Below are 19,975 nucleotides of genomic sequence, written 5' to 3' on the forward strand. Positions count from 1 at the left end.
GGTGGTGGTAAAGTGGTGGTAAGGTGGTGGTAAGGCGGTGGTGGTAAGGTGGTGGTAAGGTGGTGGTAAGGTGGTGGTAAGGTGGTGGTGATAAGGTGGTGGTAAGGTGGTGGTAAGGTGGTGGTGGTAAGGTGGTGGTAAGGTGGTGGTAAGGTGGTAAGGTGGTGGTGGTAAGGTGGTTGTGGTAAGGTGGTGGTAAGGTGGTGGTAAGGTGGTGGTAAGGTGGTGGTGGTAAGGTGGTGGTGGTAAGGTGGTGGTAAGGTGGTGGTAAGGTGGTGGTAAGGTGGTGGTAAGGTGGTGGTAAATTTGCTTAAGATTATAAACTGCAAGTTTTAAAAATCAACAACGTTATAGTACGTCGTGTCAAATGACACACAGTTTTAAATGTCACCAAAATAAGGATGTATAAACTAAATATGATATGACGTTAGCATACATATCATTCAATCTAATCATTCTAAAGTACAAATCAATAATTTTTATTAATTAAGGGGCCGTGTTCATACTAGGGTCGGTGAAGTTTTCACCGAGGCAGATTTCAAAGTTGGGTGTGGATGTTTTTATTTGTATATGGAAAGATTTAAAAGTTTGGATGGGAACATTGTCACTTTTGAGAGTAAGTGTCAATGTGTTTAGGAAGGGGATACTCATTGGGGAGTGGTGTCTACAAGTTATGTATCCCAGTCTGTTGGAGTGGTTTCTAGGGGGTTGTGACATTAATTGAATAAACACTTGTCTGTAAGATTGTCCTACATCCTTTGTCTGTCCAAGGAATAGTGTGGGTAGTGGTACGATCTGTTTATCTATCGGTTGGTATTGAGCTTAGGGATGGGAGAAGGGGGAAGGGGTTGCTGACAAAGGGAAGGGGAAGGGCGAATTGTGATAATGGTTGGGGCACCGATCAGAGCGGTAAAGGGATATTTCCAACTCGGATCCAGTATTTTAAATGGTTCATTTTGATTCCACTCATACATCTTATACAGGATACCGAGTTACCTAACTTTCAGGGACAAGTAACAAAACAATAACTCACATCAAAAATTTAAAAAAGACCGTTTATATCATAAGTTTTTATTGAATAAATACAACCCCATCAGCATACCGTCATGGTTCTGTCTTATTTACATATTTACAGTAAAGTCTCGTTAAAGTCCCGGTTGGTAAACTAAAAGGTCTTATATGTCTAGGGGAGATGTTGTCACATTGTCTGCGTCTACTAGTCTTTTAATGTAAAAGTAAGAAAGTGAGTTTCTGTGTTGGGTGTAAGTATATATCCCCGTGTTGTATGCTCTGAACCCTGTGTTTGTCCCAGTGGCGTAGCGAGGTCGGGTGTCACCCGGTGCGGCACTTAATGGTGTCACCCCCCAGAGGCGTAGCGACCCTTCCCGGGGACAAACTTTCAAGTTTTCGATTTGCACCCCCCCCCCTCAAAGTTTCGATTTGCACCCCCCTCAAGTTTTCGATTTGCACCCCCCCTCAAACTTTCGATTTGCACCCCCCCCCCCTCAGGTTTTTCTCTATATATTTTGCTATTTTTTGCCTTGGTGTCACCCCCCTAAATGGTGTCACCCGGTGCGGTCCTCACCCCCCGCCCCCCCCCCCCCTCGCTACGCCCCTGGTTTGTCCCACCACTTGGTTCCTTTGTTGTGAGGACCTGCATGAAAGATTCTTTGCCTAGTGTGTTGTGATTTTTAGATAATCCCTTGGTTGATGTTTTATTATACTCGCCAAAACAGTGGTACGTCTTACTACATAAAGATACCATCCCATCCCCTTCATATTCTAATTTAAACAACCCCGGTGTTCTCTTTTCATAAATTTTCCTAGCCCTACATTCCTCACAATGACTATCTACCGTGCCTTTGCCGCTTATAAATTGTGGTCTATCTGAGTCGCATACTTCTGAGGGGAACCATTTGTCGTAAATGTCAAAAAATTCGTGTTCTAGTCCCGGTCTTACGGCTTTTAACAAGTCATCGGTACTTAAGGCTAAGTATAAACTGTCAGTGTCCATCTCACAGAGCTGAAAGTCGGTTCTATCTATATATTTGTCTATAAAGTCATAATAAAATTCTAACATCCTAAGTTTCGCGTACTGATAAACGAAAAAGCCTATCTGAAGAGGGAGATCCCAAACTATCTTCTTTTTTAACGTTTCTACTTCGTAAACAGCGTCGGTAAGTTTTGTCATTTTTTTAAATCGTGGATTATTAATACAATCCCCTATATCCCTATCACTACAGTAGGTCATGTCCGCATGTCGTGTTTTATCCGTCAAAGTTTTACCGTATGCCGCGTTTCCTAACAATTTCATTGTTTCACTAGTTATCGCGTATTTGTCGTCTATGTCCCCCTTTCTTCGCGCGTCTGAAACTGTATCCCCAAATGTCTTAAAACATGCAACCGGATTATATTCAACGACTTGATAAATTTTACTGACTACCAAACCATGATTTAAATACCACTTTAAAAGGGGGGTCGCTAATAAAATTTTCTCCCCTGTAAAGCTACCGATTAAAGTCCGTCTACCGCTAGTTAATAAGTTGTTATCGATCGCGTATTGTTTCATAAACGGTCCGATGTCATCGCGCGTAACGTCCGTATTTTTAAAAATAGGTGTCATCTCACTAAAATGTTCTCTTAAACTATCCGGTACTTTAATGTAGCATTCTATCAGACCAAAACACGAGTCGTCTAAAACAGAATCGATGATCTGTTTTTCAGTCAGGGGCCATTTCTTACCATAGGTCGGTGTCGGTGTCTTTTGTGATTTGTCAATAGAGTTTAAAGTCTTTAATAGTTGGGTTCATTTTTTCTGGTTCCCCACTCACATTCCCACATTTCTACGACTTTAACGTCAACAGTATCTGTAAGGTACTTCGTAATTTCGTTTGTCTTTTTAAATAACTCAGTCAAGGGTCTGTTACTAATAGGATTTACTGTTCGGTCTTTAGTTAAAGGGCAGTCAGGGTGTCCATGAAAGAGGCAGCCCTGGAACTGATAAACGGTTCGAGTGTTCGCGTCCCACCCGTCTACTCTTATATGGCGGGATCCTAAGCTAACTTCGCCCCCGTTAAACGCGGTTTTTAAAGTTACCCCTTGTGTTTTTGAAACCCACGATAACCACAGAAAGGCCTGTTCCACATAATGATTCGCTTTACGCGGTCTAAACCCCTCCTCACTATTTCTAATAATCGGAAATCCCGTCGGCATTTTTTGCATTAAAGACCATAAATAAAGCGCGTTCGCGTCGTACCCCTTAATTGCCAGTACCACCTTTTTACTATTCCCCCTAATGAACGTTTCACCCTTTTCGTGATGTCTATGAAAAATAATGGAGGGGCCCGCTACGATATTATTTCGGATTGTTTTATGTAACTCTGATTCGCGCTCGGAACACAAAGAAAAAGAAACGTTTTCGGGAAGTGTTTTGAATAAGTATTTTAAGGTTACCCCCGGGACAGAAATCGCGTCTTTAAAAATATCAACCCCTAAATTTTTGTAAAAATTAGTTTGCTGCTCGAGCGCCTCGATAAACGGTTTTACATCGATATTGTTATACCAAATAAGATAATCTTTAAAAGTTTGCATCCCCTTCTCTACCCAAATTAGCCTACACATCGCGCACTCCTCGTCTGAAATGTTACAATTTTTTAATGATGAAAAAAAGGCCGAATGCGGAGGTAAAGACGTTTCATCTAAGACGGCTAAATTTTTTACATATTCGTACGGAAAAAATCCCTTGGTCTCTTTAACATTATACGCGGCGAGGTATTTACTATAGCTAAACCCCGGTGCTAGATAATTAACTATATCTAAGAACTTTAATTTATTTGTTGATATACACATAAAATTATTATTTCTTTTAACTACATATTTAAACGGTGTTTGTTTATCTTCTACGTCGTCTTCATCATCGTTACAACTAGATCTAGGTCCCTCCTCTAACCCCTCTTCTGTATTTGAATAAGCTAAAAAGTACTGAATAAAATACGGTTTAACGAGATTTATATCATATTTTCCTGAATTAAACCCTATTACCGGCATTTGTCGCAAATACTCGTCTAATCTACCGCTAAGAAACCTATCAAACCCTTTGTCGTTCGACTTATTATCACTACCCCTAGCTTTAGGTGGAAATAACTTCCTGATTTGCTTAAAAAAAAATTCATAAAAAACGCGCAATGGTTTTTGAACGCAGCCATTGAAGCTATTGAAGGTGATGACGCGTGTGGTGTGGTTGGCTAGACATGCCTACTAATTCGGTCCAAATTTTAATTAATTAATAAAAAATTAATTAGGCATCCAATTTAGTCAAATTTAGTTTCAGATTGCATTGTCTTCATGTCTTGACCCACGTGCCAACTGTGAATCGTATCGGTGAAGTAGAACTGTCCGAATTTTCACTCCTGCGTTTCCGTCTAGACAGACAGACAGACTGTCGAGGAAGTGAGTTAAATAAAAGCTTGTAAAAAAAAAATTCATAAAAAACGTTTTAATAACAAGCTTTTATGTAATGATGCACTAAAAAGTAGAAAATAAATTATAGACTACTATTTAAATAACTATAAAGAAAAGCGTGGGTCACTTTAGTATCTATTGGATACCTATACTAATGTTAAGGAAGACACCCACGCTTTTCTTTATAGTTATTTAAATAGTAGTCTATAATTTATTTTCTACTTTTTAGTGCATCATTACATAAAAGCTTGTTATTAAAACGTTTTTTATGAATTTTTTTTTCAGTACTTTACATGTTTTATCTACAATAGAGTTACATGACTAAAAACCATTGCGCGCCTACTGAATATCACGTTCAGTAGGCGCGCAATGGTTTTTGAACGCAGCCATTACGTGGTCGTGATGGCGCAGCTATTGATGACGCGTGTGGTGTGGTTGGCTAGACATGCCTACTAATTCGGTCCAAATTTTAATTAATTCATAAAAAATCAATTAGGCATCCAATTAAGTCAAATTTAGTTTCAGATTGCATTGTCTTCATGTCTTGACCCACGTGCCAACTGTGAATCGTGTCGGTCAAGTAGAAGTTTCCGAATTTTCACTCCTGCGTTTCCGTCTAGACAGACTGACGACTGACGACAGAGGAAGTGAGTTAAATAAAAGCTTGTAAAAAGAAGTCTCCTTTAGTAGACGATTATAAATTTAGTTATTTGAAAGAAAAAGAAAAGTCCGTATTAAACGTGTCGCTTTCTAATATGGTTGTCATACATACTACTAAATATCGTTTGGACCGAATGTTTTAAATTTATCTTAATGAAAAAAAAACAAGTATACAATTTTTACTACCTAAATTGTTTTTTTAAGGAATCACTCTCTACACTGGCCACTTTAACTAACTGTTGAATTGATAGGAATGTTGAAACAATAGAGGAGCGCAGTTAGCAGTAGGTCTGAATATAAAATTAAACTTGTTGGATTGTGTTATCATCAGTGACGTGTCGAGGTCGGGTATCACCCGGTGCGGCTCTTAATTGTGTCACCCTTCAGAGGCGTAGCGACCCTTCCGGGAACAAACTTTTAAGTTTTCGATTTTCACTCCCCCCCCCCCCTCAAACTTTCGATTTGCACCCCCCCCCCCCCGTCAAGTTTTTGATTTGCACCCCCCCTCAAGTTTTTCTCTATATATTTTGCTATTTTTTGCCTTGGTGTCACCCCCCCCTAAATGGTGTCACCCGGTGCGATCCGCACCCCCCGTCCCCCCCCCCCCTCGCTACGCCCCTGGTTATTATGTAATAATTACAGTAATTAAAATGTTTATTAATACCATCTATATTGAGACCAGATATTCTCTGAGAGATTTTCTTCATGGTACAAGTCAATTCAGATAATATGAATAGAGTCTGTGGGCGGGGGATCGGGGGAAGGGGGTTGAGGTGAAAGTAAATACATAAGTTGTATAAATATTTTAATAAAAAAAGATGATATAGTTCCGCTTCTTTCTAGATTTTTAAAATGTAACACTAATTATCGTGAAGATGTATATATTTTATATAATTCACATAATTATCATATTCATAAACTTTACATTGGTTTACACGTGAATTTTCTCGTGGTTAATTGGTTTTAATACAGTTAGACAAGAGGTTAAAAAACACAGATGTCTCACCGCTTAATTTAAACGAATTTAACAATTGCTATGACTATAACCTACATTTTTTTCTCTAAAGTTGTTAAACATACTGGTAATTTAAAGAAAACGAATGTGCATGTTTATCTGTATGATATATTACAGATCAACCACACGTATCTCTTGTTTTATCTATTAAACTTAATTTGAGTTTTAGCTTATGTATAAAAGATTTTTCATAACAAATTAACACACGTTAGCACCTTCCAAACTTTAGTTTACCCACGTTACTTCACAATGTTCTTACTGGTTTGGACAAAAATTGATTTAATTTCCAAAAATTTAAAATTAAAAGAATAATAATTTCATGCTTTTAGAAACAGAAAAGTTTGATTTGAACAGTGATGTTTTACTTAAATTAAGGTATTGTACGGGAAGTAGCCTTCACACATTTCCAGAAAATAATATTAAAATAATGTAAAAAAAAATAAACACAATACAATTTAGTTTCTCTATAATGAATTTTAAATGGATATTATATTGTTATATTAAAATTCTCAAAAAATTATTACATGATCAATCAATTAATTTTTATTTGAAATTATATTTTGCATATACGAAAGCTTTATCAAAGTTTAGAGCTGATTGGCAGAATCGGTTACACGTCTGACTTGATGCATGGAAGGCGAGGCGATTCGGTGCCGTGAGGAGTGGTAGGTTCGGAACCCGTCGGGTCTGTCTGTTCTGGCTTAACTTGGACTATATTCTGTACCTTTGTCTACCCTTGGCGTTGAAATAACACTTTCTGTTTACATTGCTATTTCAGTCACAACGCCTGCTTCCACCCCTCACCATGTTTACACTATACCCATTTAAGGAAGCTACTATTTGTCTGTATCGTCGTCCCTATACTTGTGTCGCCTGTGTGGTCGAATAATGGTCCTTGTTGTGTTTGAGGCTAACGGTCAGTCCCATTCGCGGTTCAAAGGTCACGCCAGCCCGCGTCTTTCGTGCATAGGTTGTGATTGTGCTCTGCCATGAAAGCTTTATTTTTGTAGAGCTGATTGGCAGAATCGGTTACACGTCTGACTTGATGCATGGAAGGCGAGGCGATTCGGTGCCGTGAGGAGTGGTAGGTTCGGAACCCGTCGGGTCTGTCTGTTCTGGCTTAACTTGGACTATATTCTGTACCTTTGTCTACCCTTGGCGTTGAAATAACACTTTCTGTTTACATTGCTATTTCAGTCACAACGCCTGCTTCCACCCCTCACAATGTGTAATCCCATAAAACTTTACATCAATCATAGTTACCAAACCCATAATCTTAGATTGACAAATAGTTTTCGAATTATTTTACCAATAATGCAAAATAAAAGATGAATTATTACATGCATTTCGAAATTAAAACGAAAGTCAATATTAATTATTTTTTTTGGGAATGAATTTACAGTACATTAAAAATCGTCCTTAGAACTTTACACATTAAGTTGCTCCTTAATAAAAACTCATATTAAAATTGGCAGTAATATATGAATTGATAAATCAAATTGGATCAGAAATATCAACCATTAGCACTAATAGAAAAAAAAGCGAAGCATTTGCAAAGACGACCTGCTTGAAAAAGCAATCATTTTTTTTAATTAAAAAAAAAAAACTCATTTGTTAGAACCATTATACTACTTACGTTAAAATTTTACGATTTGAGAAAATTAAATTATATGGATTGAAATTCAACAAAAGAATATATTTAATAGAAATACAGTGAAATCTGTTAATACAGAAGCCACTGGCAACTACAATAAGCAATTGATACATACGTTTGACATTTTATAGTGTCATTAAACAAACGTATTCAATCTAGCGATTGCTATTTTATAAAATAATGCACATTTTTACAGATAATGTTAGCACAGCAAACAATGATGTGCATTAATACTGGATTGCACAAGCTTATTATGTTCACCAGGGGTCGGCAACCTGCGGCTCGCGAGCCGCATGCGGCTCTTTTGACGTAAAGGAGCGGCTCTCAAATTCCATGCGCAAATATTAATAATTTCATTTTTTAAATTTTCAAAGCGCATAAAAATATTATACTTTAAAGAAAAACAACTTTAAACATGATTGAAACACTGATCAGAGAACAGTGGGAATAGGTGAAGTGGAAAATAAATGGACAGTTGAGAGCCGCTTGGGTACCAGGTCCAGCCCCACAGTCGTGCTTTAGACAGCCCAGGGGCAACAATTCAATGTTTGCTACTTCTGAAGTGTCGACTTTTTCGATTATCGTTCAATGGGGAATGTTATTTTATTTCCCACGTTTTCTTTAACTTGCTTTCGTCTCTGTTTTTCCAATCAAATCTTGCTATCGAAATTTCTGGCACTTCCCAGTTAGCTAGCGCGCTGAAATTTTCAGGGAAGCTTTGTTTTGGATGACAATAGAATATTCAATTGTTATTATTACTAAATTGATCCATGGAAACATTTTATTGAGCATTTTTGACCGCTATATAATTGTAGTAAAAACGTGGGGAAAAGGGGACATAACCCAGTAACTGTAATTTGATGAAAACAAGGTTCGGTACTCTCCCTGTTTTTGCTTACTGAGTAGTGTTCACGCGGTGTTGAACAAACACAGGTGGCCAGTATGGGGAGACGATATGGTCGAGTGGTTGGGCACACGATTGCTATCCCACTCGACACGGGTTCAAATCTATGTGTTCTAGTCAGTAACGTATTCACACAACGTGTTTTTTACGAATTGTCTTTTTACGAGTTGTCTTCGTTTACCCAAAAAAAAGTGAAAAGATAAAATCGATAGCAAGATTTTAGTGCAAACAAACAGACAAAGACTAAAAAGTAGAAAATAATAATCATTTAAATTTAAAAAAAAAACCCACGTTTTCTGATTGAACTAAAATGTAGAAAATAAATGCTATACATCACAATAATGCAAGCGATCACTCTACTATAAGCGATCAAAAACGTGGGGCGCCGTGATTTTCTTACAGTTTCTAATACTGTTGACTCTCTACAAGCTCCCTAATAAAAGTCAATAGAATTATCTAATCAATAGTAATATAACTTTTACTTCGGCGCCCCACGTTTTTGATCGCTTATAGTAGAGTGATCGCTTGCATTATTGTGATGTATAGCATTTATTTTCTACTTTTTAGTTCAATCAGAAAACGTGGGTTTTTTAAAACTTTTTTAATGATTATTATTCAGAATGAATTCTTCTACCTGTCAGTTACGTAGTATCAGTAGCGTACGCAGGGGGGAGCAGGGGGAGCGGCCGCTCCCCCTCTGGCCATTTTCAGCAAAGTGGCGCCTTTTTGGAAACTTTTTAAACTTTTAAAGTTTTAAACAATGGTTTTTGTTAAAAAATTATTTTTGGTCGGCACATCTATGTAAATCACAAGATTTCTTTTCATGCAGCAATAAAGCAGAATTGTACTAGTCTAGTAGTGTCTACATTTACAACACCTATTAACAGCTGTATCAAGTTTGTCATTCTAAAAATAACCATTACGATGCATTGCAATTTTAAAAAACCTCTACGGGTAGTACCACTTGGCAAGAGGGGTGTTAAGTTTAAAGCAACTGTATAATGTATTTGCTTAAGAATAATTGATCTAGAAAATATTTTACATAAATCTTCACACATAATTACTTTATATATACAGTTTCAATCGTGTAATTAATAAAAAAAAAAAATTACAATACAGACACAAATACAACTGATGTGGCACCTCTATTTAAATTTACTTATGGGCAAACTGCGTAGTGGTGGGGAAATTTTGACAAGATCAACAACGTCATCACGATGAAGTAGTAGTATTATGACAGTTTGGGCGATAGTGATTACTATTACAAATTATATGAAACAGTTACAACCCCTCTCCCCCATGGACCCCTCTGTAAAAAAATATTGACATAATACCACTGCTACTTATTCAAATATATTTCTGAATCAGTATATATGTGTAATTGAATATGTATGTTTAGAACAGTCATCTAAAAACTGACGCTATGTTCACTCTGAGTTGGTTATCCCACCCCCCACACCACACACCTCACCACCACATGTGTGTAGAGCGACATTAATGTCATACGCTGGGTTGGATAATTGACCTAAACTGACCGGACAGTTGCGAATGAAGTTGAGTCCCCCCTCCCCCCCCCCCCCCACCCACCCCGAACTGATCTGTTAAGTACATTTGGGAAAACGCGTAACGATGTACCAAAGTACCATGTCGCCAGAATCATAGCTTTTGAAACAGGTAAAACTCTATGAATATTGTTTTTGCAATTACCAGTAAAAAGGTGTGTGATCAATACAGTGATCTAACCCATACCTGATCACTATGTTAGAAAAGATCTTTAAAGAACACAAAGAGCAGTGGTTAATTAATAGATATATGATCTGAACTAAAGACCGATAATTTAGTTAAATGAAAACTATAATTCCGAATGTTTTTCTATTATATTAATAGATATAAAGCGTGTTTTTATACCAACTCTGATTTTAAAAAAAAAACTTTCATTATGCTGTAATACTTTAGCATTTATGATGACGATATATTTAATTCTGATTGTAGACAAAAAAAAATTGTAAACACGAATATTGTTAAACAATATTATTACATTCTAAAGTAATTATTGATGTGTTTTGCCATTTATAATTAAATATGTAGATATATACATATTTAGATTAAGAGAGTGATTATTTCCCCTATTTCGCTTGTCTTAATTAATGTCCCAGCAATTATTATTAAAAAACATGTTTTCAAGAATTAGAAAACAGATTCTGTTGCGTTTATTGTTTTTTGTTGTAGTATGTGTATATATATATATATATATATATATATATATATATATATATATATATATATATATATATATATATATATATATATATACTTTGGTTTAGATAGATAAATTTTTTGTTTTGTCGGCCTACGTTGTGTGTTTTTTCTTAATTCTTCAAGTGCTACTTACAATTTCTTTTACATCATATATATATATATATATATATATATATATATATATATATATATATTATACGCGTATATAGAATGCGTTAAAAATTCGGCGCCCTTTTTTTGCTCATTTCGCTCCCCCTACAACGAAAACCTGGATACGCCTCTGCGTAGTATTTTAATTATTGGCTTCCTACGGTTGAGACAGGTACTGGACTGTACAGGGGCGGAACTACAGTGCCGCCAGACCCCGCAATGCGGGGGGGGGCCACGCCGTTTAGGGGGCCCACAGCCGCCCATAATCATTTTTTAATAGTTAAAATTAATTTAATTGCATTTTTGACCTGGTGGTTGTTTTGAAAAAAAAATACTGTAGCTGCGGTTGGAGTATCTTTAATTCTATAGACACAATCCCACGCTCTAGTATATTCTTTTTCCTACAATCAGACCAACGCTGTTGTCGGCAAAATTCTTTTGAAAAAAACATCAATTGCGCGAGAGGCCGCTAGATATTAAGACGGCTTTTTGAGACCATCCCAAATTTGGTACTGATGGATAAAAGCACATCGGTGCTTTGTTGTCCCTTTTAATTTCCTTTCTCAGACCTCCACTCCCGCTCTTAGCCTTACAAGAACCGAATAGATAGCGCCTCAACAACAAAGCTGGCTCGAATCGGCGGTAGTGTTGACAAACTAGCGCTCCTACAACTAATATCCAAGAAATAAAGTGCCGACATTGTTTACGTTTAATAACCACTGTTCTGGAAAACAAGGCAAACGTCTCAAAAAAATACACGAATAATAGAGTGTTATATGTATATATATATATATATATATATATATATATATATATATATATATATATATATATATATATATATATATATATATATATATAGGCTATATAAAATTTTTGGGCCCCCATATATGTATATATATATGTATATATATATGTATATATATATGTATGTGTATATATATATATATATATATATATATATATATATATATATATATATATATATATATATATATATATATATATATATATATATATATATATATATATATATATATATATATATATATATATATATATATATATATATATATATATCTATATCTATATATATATATATATATATATATATATATATACATATATATAGGCTATATAAAATTTTTGGGCCCCCATATATGTATATATATATATATATATATATGTATATATATATATATATATATGTATATATATATATATATATATATATATATATATATATATATATATATATATATATATATATATATATATATATATATATATATATATATATATATATATATATATATATATATGTATGTATATATATTATATATATATATATATATATATATATATATATATATATATATATATATATATATATATATATATATATATATATGGGGGCCCAAAAAAATTTTTTGCGGGGTGGCCCATTTTTTCTAGTTCCGCCACTGGGACTGTGGGGTACGAGTAGGCCTGAAGATAATCCATGTGAGACCCGCAAGACAGAAGAGACCGATAATAATGAAACCGATATCCAAGCCTGTTAGTCGGAGTTTGCCGTGTTGATACCTGCCTGGCTTATTGGAGACACTTCCTGAGCCAGTGGTATCCGTAAAGAAAGAAAAAAACATCATTGGCTTCTAAAGTTGATTGGATAGTCATATAGTTATATTATTTCATTACCAATTTTATCATAGCAGAGTTAGATAAAGCATTATTTGTGCGAAACATTGCTATGTTTTTATATGATTCAATATTAGTTCATATTTAACGCTATTTATTTCAAATCATTAGTAAGATTTATTTACCTACTACATATCAAATAGCAAAATATTGAAATAAAAATGTTAGTGGCTCTTTAAAAACTGGGAAGTTTTGTAAATTGTATCTTTTGACTCTTTCGCCTCAAAGGTTGCCGACCCCTGACGTAGACCTATAGGATTGCAACTTAGTAATAATTAATAACAAACATCGTGCTAATAACCAAAGTAATATTTTTTGCATCAACCTGAAACAAATGTTAGCATCGATTGTGTGTGAAAAAATGTCAGCTCAATAGCTGGACTCATCTATAACCATCATTCTTTTGTTTTAATCTCCTCAAATTTTAGTACCAACATCATTTATCTTACAAATTACAACATCGGCAGCATTAACGGTTTATACTTATATACAAGGCATCCCTATTAATGCATTGATTCGGCGTTGTTTCACGTGGACAATCTAGCTAACTAGAAAAAAGCTTGAAGGGGGATGGGGGGGGGGGGTAGGGATGGAAGAAATATGTACGTGGTGGGGGGTAGATGGTGGTGGTTGCGCAAAATGGCGGTAAATGGTTTTACAGTAACTTATATTAACGACATTCCGTTTATGTACTGGTCGATTTAGATATCGAGACTATGGGTGACTGTAAATAAAGCAGATGTATAATCACTTTAATTGAGGCGTATTAGAGAATTATGTATTTTAGTGCAGCTAAAAAGGTTAATACGATGTTTATCCAAAATGTTTACCTATTGTATTATTATTTTCTGTTACGTTCTACATCACACGTAATGTTTTATCATTGACTGGTATATTAACATGTCTATAGTATAATAGATTAGGAATACACAACGGAGACAGAAGCCATCAGCATGTAGCCATCTTTATTTGTTAACCGGAAGAGGAAGAATGAGAGATAAATACAAGGGACATCACTCAATAACAACATTATAAATATAACTAATACAAGAAGAGTGAGTTCCCCAGACCTCACAAATCCCAATATGTTACATCCCTTTACCCTTAGTAAACACAACACATCTCTCAATAGAACAATTTACAGTATCCTAAAATCACCAATTATATTGTAACATGAACACTATGGTAGATTACATCCTTACAAACAATGCACAATATGTTACAACACAATTAAAATACAAACAATGATGTCTAAGTCCTTTTGACCTTTAAAATCATAGGTCTAACTTATTGGGGACTTTGATTGTCCTGTTTGACCTTCTCAGTGGCTTTTGATTTGGTGACTCAATATTCTGACCATATGGATTCTCTATCTCAGGAGGTCTAGGATTTAAATCATTAACTCCAGAATTTACATTTTCTGACTCTAGACAACTTGGTTCACTCATATCAACAGAACTTGGTTGTGGAACAAACTGAGTTGGTGTGAACTGATCAGATTTGGTGGGATTGACAGATTCACACTTATTATCTGCACAAGTTATTTTTAACTGGTCTGCATGTCTACGGACAATAAGTCCATCATTTGTTTTTACTTTATAAGACACAAGTCCTGTACATTGAACAATTTGACCTGGTATCCATTTTTCCTTTCTCCCATAGTTTCTTAGATACACATTATCATTAACACCAAATTCTCTTTCAATGCATGTTTTGTCATGATTTACTTTTTGTGTATGTTGATGTTGGGAAACAGACCTTTGAACAGTTGGATGTAGTAGGTCAAGATGAGTTTTAATTTTCCTACCACATAGCAATTCGCATGGTGCAACATCTGTTGTTATATGAGGAGTTGTGCAGTATTAGGCTAATAACCTGTTTACTCTTTCAATGTCACATTTAGCTTCTTCTGTTTGGTATTTACTTTTGATGTTTTGGTATTTACTTTTGATGTTACCCTTTTAGTTTCTGTAAGTGCTAATGATGTTAGCAAAGTTGTTTGATGATCACATTCCTTCTTACTAATGTATTCTCTTTTAAAAGCATTTGAAATTGCCATATCACCATAATCATTTATTAAGTTACAAATACTTTGTTTAGGCAACTCTGACTGATAATGGACTGCATCTTCTCCATCTTTTAGACTTAATTCCATTTTTCTTATTTCACATGGCCTTAAGTCATCATTCACAGACTCTTCAGGCCAACCATTCTTACAGTACTCATATACTTTTATTAAGCACTCATCTTTTTGTGTTTCTCTTTTAATATCATTCACATTTATATTGGAGTTATCCATGATAGTGAAGAGAACAAATACATCTTCTGTTACATAACTAAGGCTTTGGTTTTTTAAAGGTAATCTACTAAGACTATCTGCACTATTCTCAGATCCCGGTTTGTATTTCAATTCATAATTGTATGCAGTTAGTGTGATAGCCCATCTTTGAATTCTTGGTGAGGCATGCTCAGGTAGGGTTTTGTTTTCTCCAAATAAACCTAGCAATGGTTTATGATCTGTAAAGATGGTGAACTTCCTACCAAACAGAAACTTATGAAATTTCTTAACACCAAAAATGATGCCTAAGCCTTCCCTATCTAACTGAGAATAATTTTTCTCAATGTTAGGTATAGGGTACCTATTTAGCTCTATTTGCTTATTCAGTGTAGTTTTATAATCTCCACAAATTCTTATAGAACCATCCTTCTTTAACACTGGCACAATGGGCGTTGCCCAATCGGAATAGTCTACCTTCTTTATGATGCCATTAGATTCCAATCTACTTAGCTCATTTTCAATTTTATTCCTTATTGCATAAGGTGGAACTCTAGCTTTGCAGTATCTTGGATTTGTGTCTTTAATGCTTATCTTCACTGTTCTATCATTTAGTAAACCTGAATTGCCAAAAACACTTTTATTTTCAGATATTACTTTATCTATTGAAGTAAGACTAGATTCTCTTACATTCTTCAATGAACATATACTCTCCCAATTTAACTTAAGATCACTTAACCAGTTCCTACCTAGTAATGGTGGTCCATTTCCTTCAACCACAAGAAGAGGAAGTTTAACACTTTGACCATTATAACTTACGTGAACCATACACTCTCCTATTACCGGAACATTGTCACCAGTGTATGTTGTTAAACACTTGTGACATGGTTGTAGAGGCACCGATCCTCCTGTGACAGTGTCAAAGTCCTTCTTTGTGATGACTGTTAGAGATGCTCCAGTGTCAAGTTGGAAGCTGATGCTCTTACCGTTGATATAAACGAGTACATTGATGGGAGCATGACTTATTGATCTCACAGAGAATAGGTTGAAATCCGGCTGCGAATCAGTTTGAGCATTTTCACTGGTAGAGTGGTTCATTGGTTGGGTTAGGTAGTCTTGGTGAGAGTTAACATAGTGCTGCCTTTGGTTGCGGTACTGTCTTGACTGGCTAGATTTAGCAACAGACGAAGACTTTGCAAAGCAGGCCTTGGCAATGTGACCTTGCTTACTGCACTTATAACAAGTTGCTAACTTGAACTTGCATCGATGAGATGCATGGGGACCTTTGCATCGATGACATTTTTGATAATTATTACTAGATTTAGATCTAGGATTTGAACGTGCAGGCTGTTTAGCATAAGTTGGAATGCTCTGATGGGGTTGGTGTTTGTTGACTAACCTGCTGTTTACTGCATGGATCTCTGAGGGTGCTAGAGATCTCGCCGCAACGGATGACTGCTGGAATGAAGTTGCAAGTTGTATTGCTTTTTCCAATGTTAGATCTGACTCGAGCAGCAACTTTCTTTGAATATCAGGGCTGTTTACACCTGTCACAAACTTTTCACATAGTCTGTCAGACAGTGTATCGCCGAATTCACAAAATTTACTTAGATGACGTAAAGCAGCAACATATTCTGATATTGACTCTGTTATGATGCATGTTTGACTAGGGCAATGGGTGCGCATGATTGATGGTGCGGCCGTATATTGAACGAGTGAGTGTGTGACGCTGTACGCAAGAAAGTGACGTTTTAGTGTGAGTTCGTTGTTGCCAGGAAAGAAGATTGAAGTTAGTCTTGTTCGTGTTACGTTAGAGTTAGGTTGTCTAGTTGTAGTATCGTTTATCCAAGCCGTCCGATGTCCATTTCTATTGTGCAATAAATAGAGTTAGTAACCGATGTCGTTCTGTTAAATCATTCGTAGCGTTGATGTCGTCGTGTCCCAAGATATACTGTAGCATAGCTAGACATAATCAAATGGTAGTTATATGGAAAGATGGTATTGGATCAGGTAGTTGTACCCTCTCACTGCATAACTGTGGTACACATATAGAACACAGCAGTTATAACATGGTGGAGCAGTATTAACGTGAAACAGCTATAGTAACATGAAGCAGCTATAACAGAATGAAGACAGCTCAAGCAGTATAACAGCATGAAGTAGTATTGCAAGGCGAAGTAACTTAAAAGCACTTAGAAGCTAGTCGATGGAAATAACATCTAGAACTAGTCAGAAAACGCTATCAGTGTCTAATCAGTCAAGTTCCATCGACATAATTTTCGTACGGATTATGTCTCTGTGATATATGAACTGTTATTGTGAAAATCGTGTGTGAAGACCCATGCTAAGAAGACTCGTGTGTGAAGACCCGTGTTCTGATGACCCATGCCGTTATGACCCGTGCTGTGAGAAACCGTGCTGTGAGGACCCGTGCCATGAAGAACCGTGTGGGGAGAACATGTGATGACCGTGTTGTGAGGACCCTGACGTGAAGACCGTGCTGAGAGGACCTGTGTTGTGAAGGACAAGGGGATCTGTGTGGGAAGTGTGTGTTGTGTGATGAAGCCGACGATGATGCCCAAGTTCTACAAATTAGATAAGTAGTACCTCTTCATATATTTTTTAAGTAATAGGCATGTACATGATTTTTTTTTTCTATTACGTCTTAGTGGAACCAAAAACTGTAGTGATTAAGCTGAGCTGTAGGTATTGTGAGCCCATTGCTGTGTTATACTAATGAGGGTTGTTGTATGATAAGTAAGAGATCAGTATTAGTGATAATTGATATTGTTATAGTTAATGTAGACACGCCGGTTTGAGGGCGGTGTTATGTTGTTGACAAGATGAGAATGTCACTATGATCTGGATTTGATTTGTTATATTAGTCATAATGAGATGATCTTCAATGTATTATATGTGATGATATGTTATCCTATGAGGTTTGTTTTCTTAGAGTAAGGAACCCAGTAGATTAGGATAATGTTGTTTTATGATAATTTGGTGTCGTCACCCGGCCAGCAGGGGGATAGTTCGTTGGTCGGTTGCTTCATCGGTAGTTAGTTGATTTCAAGACTGAGGATGCAGTCAGATTTTTTTTTGTGTGGGTAGCTCGAGGATGTACCGAGTACCTGGACATGGATTTAAGGGTTCTAGGGAAAATATTCCTCTATGTGATATCGTATTTGGTTACTGAAGATGTTAAGAATTATTATTGGTATATGTCATTGTAACATGAGATGAATATATGCAGGTGATATAGTGATTATGAAATTTGATGTGGTTACTTAATTACTTAGTACTAAATTAACACGTGAAATGTGATTTATTGTATAAATAATATAGCGTAGTTAACAGAAGAGGTACTACATTAGATTAAGTCTAATACATTAGGTTAGAGAGACTATGTTAGATAATGATAACCGAGTAGTAGTGACATGTTGTTTTCCGTTAGAAATAATTTCTTTTCAGTACAACTAAGGTGATGTTTGGGTCGACATTGTATGGAATCCTGGCCTTTACGTGAAGTGTGATTGTAGGATGTGTACCCAACTGGTGATCTGAGATGTATACTTTGCAGAATCGTCAAAATATGTTTGTGCGCGCGGAGACATGAACTGAACTGGAACTTCAAGAATTAGTTAAAATTGTCTAGTCTTTAAGGTCTATGTGTGAATGCTACCATAGTTGCCATTGTTAGGTAAAACAGAATGTTGTATTATTGAAGTAGTAAATAAAGCTAATGTGATTAGCTTGAAGGGAGGAGGGGGTAATGTTATGATGCATGTTTGACTAGGGCAATGGGTGCGCATGATTGATGGTGCGGCCGTATATTGAACGAGTGAGTGTGTGACGCTGTACGCAAGAAAGTGACGTTTTAGTGTGAGTTCGTTGTTGCCAGGAAAGAAGATTGAAGTTAGTCTTGTTCGTGTTACGTTAGAGTTAGGTTGTCTAGTTGTAGTATCGTTTATCCAAGCCGTCCGATGTCCATTTCTATTGTGCAATAAATAGAGTTAGTAACCGATGTCGTTCTGTTAAATCATTCGTAGCGTTGATGTCGTCGTGTCCCAAGATATACTGTAGCATAGCTAGACATAATCAAATGGTAGTTATATGGAAAGATGGTATTGGATCAGGTAGTTGTACCCTCTCACTGCATAACTGTGGTACACATATAGAACACAGCAGTTATAACAGACTCGTTTGGTTGACGAGTCCTACTGTCAAATCTAGCTCGACATAGAAACTTTGATGGGGTAGGCGCATGGTGGTCTGTTAGCAGTTTGCTCAGCTCGTTAAAGCTCTTGGTAGTTAGACTAGCTGGTGCGCATAAGTCCTTTAGTAGCCTAAATTGTTGAGGCCCTATGACTGTTAACAAAACAGCTCTCTTTTTGGCTTCTATCGTCACGTCGTTAGCTTCAAGGTAAAAGCTTAACCTATCTAGGTAATCATGAATGATTTCATCATTCGAATCAAATTCTTTTATTTGGCCATACAGCGCCATTATTCTAGAAATACTTAGCCAATATGCTCTAGCAAACCTCTTTTTTGCGTAAGTAGGTGCTCTTTCTAGTGGATTATTTATCCTCGTCGCCAGATATAATAGATTAGGATTACACAACGGAGACAGAAGCCATTAGCCTGTAGCCATCTTTATTTGTTAACCGGAAGAGGAAGAATGATAGATAAATACAAGGGACATCACTCAATAACAACATTATAAATATAACTAATACAAGAAGAGTGAGTTCCCCAGACCTCACAAATCCCAATATGTTACATATAGTTTAAATAATCTAATTAAAATTATTAATTATGAAGTACCTTTTAATAATGGTGATTACACATATGTCCCAGGGCGCCGACCTTAGGGGGCGCCAAAATGGGTTGGAAAAATAAATT

This window comes from Physella acuta, unplaced genomic scaffold, assembly GCF_028476545.2.
Source record: "Physella acuta isolate Inbredline_101_S28 unplaced genomic scaffold, ASM2847654v3 ptg000454l, whole genome shotgun sequence".
NCBI classification, from domain to species: Eukaryota; Metazoa; Mollusca; class Gastropoda; family Physidae; genus Physella; species Physella acuta.